The sequence below is a fragment of the Vicugna pacos genome, chromosome 3 (assembly GCF_048564905.1).
Source record: "Vicugna pacos chromosome 3, VicPac4, whole genome shotgun sequence".
NCBI classification, from domain to species: domain Eukaryota; kingdom Metazoa; phylum Chordata; class Mammalia; order Artiodactyla; family Camelidae; genus Vicugna; species Vicugna pacos.
The window spans coordinates 668494-675173 of NC_132989.1; the positions used below are offsets into that span (position 1 = coordinate 668494).

General features: G+C 42.4%; 1 pseudogene; it reads left to right on the forward strand.

The window, feature by feature from the left end:
- The first annotated feature begins 516 nt into the window (after positions 1 to 516).
- On the forward strand, positions 517 to 2019 carry LOC140689222 (nocturnin pseudogene; annotated as a pseudogene).
- Positions 2020 to 6680: the final 4661 nt, after the last annotated feature.

Sequence of the window (6680 nt, forward strand, 5' to 3'; positions counted from 1 at the left end):
AGGCATGACAGCTGAATGCAGCGCATGACTCCGGGTTTTCTTCTGTTGCAGGGACATAATGAGACAAACTGTGAAATCAGAATAAGGTCTGTAAGTCAGATAACACTGATATCGATGTTAATTTCCTAATTTTGATTCTTGTACTGCAGTTATGTAATAAAGAGCCCTTGTTTTTAAAAAATACACCATGAGGTGTTGGATGGATGAGTAAAGATGCCTCATGTCTACTCTGAAACAGTTCAGGGAAAAATAGAGAGAAAGAAAAGAAAGAAAACAAATATCATAAAACATTAACATAGACAGCTAGTCAGCGGCCGCAGCTGCCGCCGCTCCAGCCTCTTCATCTCCGGCTCGCCTGCTCAGGACTCTCCCCCGGGCCGCCGCTGGGCGAGAAGGAGCCCGGGAGCCGCCGTCTGGACGGGCTTGAGAGTCTGCTCGGCTCGCCCGCCTCGGCCGGGCCCCGCGGGTCGGCCGGGCGCGCGAGGGGCCGCGGCGGTTTTGGCGGCGGCGCCCGGCATGTATCAGAGCCCGCGGCGGCTCTGCTCCGCCCTGCTGCAGAGGGACGCGCCCGGCCTGTGTCGCCCGCCCGGCCCGCGGCCGCGCCGCCGCTCGCCCCCGCCCGCGACAGCCCCCCGGCCCGCGTCCCCCCCCCGCTACTGGCGGTGGCCTCAGCGGCCCGCGGCGTCGCGAGGTGCTGCTCCCGAACAGTGTATTCCATGGGAAACGGTACGAGCAGACTCTATAGTGCTCTCGCCAAGACACTGAACAGCAGCGCCGCCTCTCAGCACCCAGAGTATTTGGTGGCACCTGACCCAGAACATCTGGAGCCCATTGATCCTAAAGAGCTCCTCGAGGAATGCAGGGCTGTCCTGCACACTCGCCCTCCCCGCTTCCAGAGGGATTTTGTGGATCTGAGGGCAGACTGCCCCAGTAGCCACCACCCACCTATTAGGGTCATGCAGTGGAACATCCTCGCCCAAGCTCTTGGAGAAGGCAAAGACAACTTTGTCCAGTGCCCTATCGAAGCACTCAAGTGGGAAGAAAGAAGTGTCTCATCCTGGAAGAAATCCTAGCCTACCAGCCCGATATCCTGTGCCTCCAAGAGGTGGACCACTATTTTGACACCTTCCACCCACTTCTCAGTAGACTGGGCTATCAAGGCACATTCTTCCCCAAGCCCTGGTCACCATGTCTAGACGTAGAACACAACAACCGGCCGGATGGCTGTGCCCTGTTTTTTCTTCAGAACCGATTCAAGCTAGTCAACAGTGCCAACATCAGGCTGACAGCCATGACTCTGAAAACCAATCAGGTGGCCATCGCCCAGACACTGGAGTGCAAGGAGTCCAGCCGACAGTTCTGCATCGCCGTCACCCACTTAAAAGCACGTACTGGCTGGGAGCGATTTCGATCAGCTCAAGGCTGCGACCTTCTCCAGAACCTGCAGAACATCACCCAAGGAGCCAAGATTCCCCTTATTGTTTGTGGGGACTTTAATGCGGAGCCCACGGAGGAGGTCTACAAACACTTCGCTTCCTCCAGCCTCAACCTGAACAGCGCCTACAAGCTGCTGAGTGCTGATGGGCAGTCGGAGCCCCCATACACGACCTGGAAGATCTGGACCTCAGGGGAGTGCCGGCACACCCTGGACTACATCTGGTATTCCAAGCACGCTCTCAGTGTGCGCTCGGCTCTGGATTTGCTCACCGAGGAACAGATCGGACCCAACCGCCTACCATCCTTCAATTACCCTTCAGACCACCTGTCTCTAGTGTGTGACTTCAGCTTTAATAAGGAACCTTGATGGACTTTTATAAGTGCTTGTCTGTCTTTTTAATCACAGGAGTCTTAACCAGGGATGTTTCAGGAAACTGAAGTTGGATAAGAAGTTGACTGAGGAAGGATTCCCAGTTTCCCCAACTTCACTTTCCGTGTTTCCAGCATGCCCTCGGGAAGGAACCCCATAGCTCACAACCCCTTTCCATTAAAACCTACGGCAAAAAAGGTGTTTGCACTCCAGTTTTGGTTTGTACTGTTTTCTTCCCTGTAGCATTTTCTTGATCATTTAAGGGCATTATGTTAGGCTTGTTTTGAAGCTTTTTCAGTTGAGGATGCTATATAAAAATAGACTTGCTTGAGTCCTCCATAACTAACAATAAGTATGCAGCAGTAGTTTCTGTAGACACCATTGCAAGTTATTTATTTGTGGTTTTTTAAATGTCAGCAAGTTATGCATGGCAATATTTATTTTTTATATCTTCATGTAAAATTAAGTAAATTAAAGCAGTATGAACATTTTAAAACCATGCAAAACATTAAGTTCTAGCGTAATTTATAGAAATTTTCTTACAGCTTTAAAGATGTTTTTACTTAGGGTCTAACAATCGTAGTGTACAAAGGACCTGTTTAACCTAGAGGGGTTTTTGTTATTTAAATGGAGTATCAGTTCTCCTTGATAGGTTCTTCATGAATCCTTACTTTGCCTCCATGTTCCCTATTACTGTGTTTCTTTAAGTGAGTCCACGGCCAGTCTTCATTATTTAATCAATGTTGGCATTTGCAGTTTCCCATCGGAATGGTAGCGGGGTGTGTTTGAGGTCACTTAGTGCCATTATTTGTAACGGTATGTGCTTTTCACAATAGGTTATTTGGGAGCCTTTATGTGGCAGTGGCTAAAAAGTCAGTGGGACCTTTTCGGAGATGGGAAACCATTTCTAGCCTGTTAATGAGGTTGTTGTTAAAATTTACTAAGTTTACTGGTTCAAAAATTCTAGAAAGAAGGATATAAAGTTAGAAAAACAGCCCAGAATTCTCTTCCATCAGAAATCAAAATGGTATAGATAACAGGTAAAGCCCCTTTCAAACAAAATCACCCAAAATAGCCTATTGGTAATAAATTAAAAGTATTTTAATCCATGAGTTGTAAATATTCAAGATTAATAAATGGTCTTTTAAAGCTAAAAAAAAACATTAACATGTGAGGAATTTGGGTGAAGGGTATATGGAAGTTCTTTCACTATTTTTGCCATTTGTCTTTAAGTAGGAAATTATGTCAAAATAAAGGCAAAGATAAAAATGATGGGTGCTTGAACTGGTGCAACAGCAGTGGGGCTAGAGATCACAGGATATGAAAGAACAATGCGGGAGGTAAAATGGTAAAATTTAAGTGATGGGTTATGTATGAGGGGTCCACAATGAACAGAAGACTGTGGTTTTGTAGTAGTGCAATTGTCATCATTTTGGTACTCTTAGCGTGAACTGCTAAGTTGTCTGAATAATATTTTGAATGTGCCCTGGCTAAAGAATCCTAATACGTATTTCTGTAATTTTTTATATTTCTCTTGGATGAACACAGTCAATAAATATTAGTAGATTCAGAACAAGATCCTAAATATCCACGTCATCAGTAGTAATAAGAGTTTAATTCTTTGCCCCTGAAAAGCAAGCAGTTGGGAATTTACCCAGCAAGGGACGGAAGAATGCCCCTGACAGAAGTCCATCATCTAGTCAGGAAGGAGTTAGGGTCCATCTGTTGCTCTCAGTCTCTGTGTACAAGTGGAGCTTGAGATGGAGGAGAAAGGAAGTAGTTTGATTTCACTTCTTCTTTTTGCCGTCTCCATCTATTCTTCTATTTCACTTCCTGTTTTAACCCTTAAACTAACTGCTTCCCTCCTCTGTCTTATTCCACAGTAGTGACAGCACAGAGAAATACATAAGCATTCTGGGAAGCTCCTTTTGTCTTCCGTAATTGAAGCAGTGGAACCAGGACAAGACAGATGGAGACACTGAACCGTGGTACAGTTGAACCAAAGGCTTCAGCAGATCCCATGGGGAAGCACTGGAGCTAGAATGGCCCTTCAAAGGGTCCTGGATTATCCTGAATTGAGGCAAAGAGGCTGGTCCTTTGAATTTCCCCTGGCCCCGCATGAGTTAGTCGTGGAACGCACGCTGTCCCTAGGGAGAAAGCACAGACTTGGGCAAGGCAGCTTTCCTTTGGCAGAGGACAGTGTCCAGAGAAAGAGGGAATTCCTGGAGAGGAAACTGGCTGTTTGTTTCAGCAACCAGCACTCCTAGCTGTTGACAGACGGAATGAGCCTATACAAGTGGGGCGGGCTGGGGGAGGCATCTGGGCAGTGTGCCGCAGCAGCCACTTTGTTTCTGTCCCTGTCTTTGCACCGAGCAAGGGAACCTGAATAATCCACCCAGCTTTCCCAAGCTTTTGTGTTCTTATCTGGATGCAAGGGAAGTGGAAGAGCTGCATTCTAGCTGATAGACTTTACACTCAGACTTTTTATTTTAAGGACTATTCTCTGTTTTATTTATAAATTTGCTGTTTTTAAAATATTCTCAAGGCAAGGCAAAGAAGGGTCTTTTATGAGATTTTTTTTCTGATTTTCATAAAAATTGATGGCTCTATCAATGCACTGCTTCATTTAAAATAACCTCGAAGTCAACACTTAGTTTTCATAAGCTGAGGATTTCCTAATTTCTTTTATGAACAGCATATTCACAAGGTATGTGGCTTTTATTGTGCCACCTAGTTTTGTCACTGTGCTGTGGAATCCATTGCTTTATTTTGTGATCATAAGTTATATCTATTCACCTTTAAACACACACACACACACACAGACCAACTTTCACTAATGAATCTAAAAAGACTTCAGAATACAATTTTAATGTCACTGTGGTTGGGTGGGACTACTTTTAAACCACCCCTGAGGAAAAAGTTTATATCTCATTCTTAAATGTCTGCAAGGAGCTCTTTCAGAATGTAGTATATCCTTCATTCAGTGATCAGCAACCATCATAGTTAGGAAGTTCTTTCTGAAATCTAACCTAAATCTCTCCTACTGCAATTTCAAACCACTACCTTTTCCATCCTTAATGAATTAGGAAAGGACCTGGTAATCACTGTCACTTACCTCTTATAGTTTTCATATGTTTAACTTTTTAAGAATTTATTAATACCTAAACATTTTCTCTTACATGACCTTTTATCACACTCAGCTATCGTCTGCTTTTTAACTCTTGACAAATGTTAGTCTTTGGGGGGCATTTTTCTAGCTTCTCTATATATTCCATAAAGCATGGAGACCAAACTTAATGAGTCTTTAAAACACCGTGAATGATGGAGTCTTTGTTATTTTAGGAGTTTGGCATGTTACAACCCAACATGGGTTAGCTTTCAAATTGCCTTAAACTATCCCTACATTAAAAATGTATATTTGATTATTTAACCTCAAGGAAGAAACCATTTTCCCATAAGACCTATTTATAAAGTAAGATAGTATCTTCCCTTATAGGGGAAGCTAAAGTAAACTATTAATAACATATATCAGGTGCAAAATGTTCTTTTTTTTAACATTTTTTATTGATTTATAATCATTTTACAATGTTGTGTCAAATTCCAGTGTTCAGCACAATTTTTCATTCATGGACATATACACACTCATTGTCACATTTTTTCCTCTGTGATTTATCATAACATTTTGTGTATATTTCCCTGTGGCAAAATGTTCTTAATGCTAACTCTTTCCAAATACTCTTTAAAATAACAAGACTGGTTCTGTCTATTAGAGCTTGGTTTTGAAAGACAAATATGCTAATTATTCCTAGTCTAATAATCAATACTTGGGCAGTTCCTGTTTTCTCTGAAAGCAGTCTTCATGACCTCATTGGCTAATGTGAACTTCTTGTATGTAACATCTTTCCTAATGTTTGCAAAATTAAAAGAAAAAAATGAATAGAGCTGCTTGACAGGCTTTTTTGTAAGCATGTAAAGTTTAAAAGAATTACCCAGTGGAAAGGTATCCCATGCTGTTGAATTAGAAGAATTAATATTATTAAAATGGCTATACTACCCAAAGAAATCTACAGATTTAGCGTGATACCTATCATATTACCCAGGAAATTTTTCACTGAACTGGAATAATCCTAAAATGTATACAGAATCACAAAACACCCAGAATTGCCAAAGCAGTCCTGAGGGGAAAGAACAAAGCTGGAGGCATAATCCTCCCAGCTTCAGACAATACTACAAAGTTGCAGTAATCAAAACAGTGTGGCACTGGCACAAAAGCAGACATATGGATCAGCAGAACAGAAGAGAGACTCCAGAAATAAACCCACACACCTATGGTCAGTTAATTTTCAACAAAGGAGGCAAGAATATACAATGAAGAAAAGACAGTCCCTTCAGCACTTGGTAATGGGGAAGCTGGACAGCCACATATAAATCAATGAAGTTAGAATACTCCCTCACACCATATGTAAAAGTAAACTCAAAATGGCTTAGAGATTGAATATAAGACAGGATACCATAAACTCCCTAGAAGAGAACATAGGCAAAACATTCTCTGACATAAACCTTAGCAGTGTTTTCTAAGCTCAATCTCCCAAGGCAATAGAAATAAAAGCAAAAATTAACAAATGGGACCTAGTCAAACATATGCTTTTGCACAGCAAAGGAAATCATAAACAAAATGAAAACACGAACTACAGAATAGGTGAAAATATTTTCAAATCATTCAACTGACAAGGAATTAATTTCCAAAATATACAGACAGCTCATACAGCTCACTATCAAAGAACAAACAACCCAATCAAAAAATGGGCAGAAGACCAAATAGACATTTCTCCAAAGAAGACATACAGATGGCCAAGAACATGAAAAGGTGCCC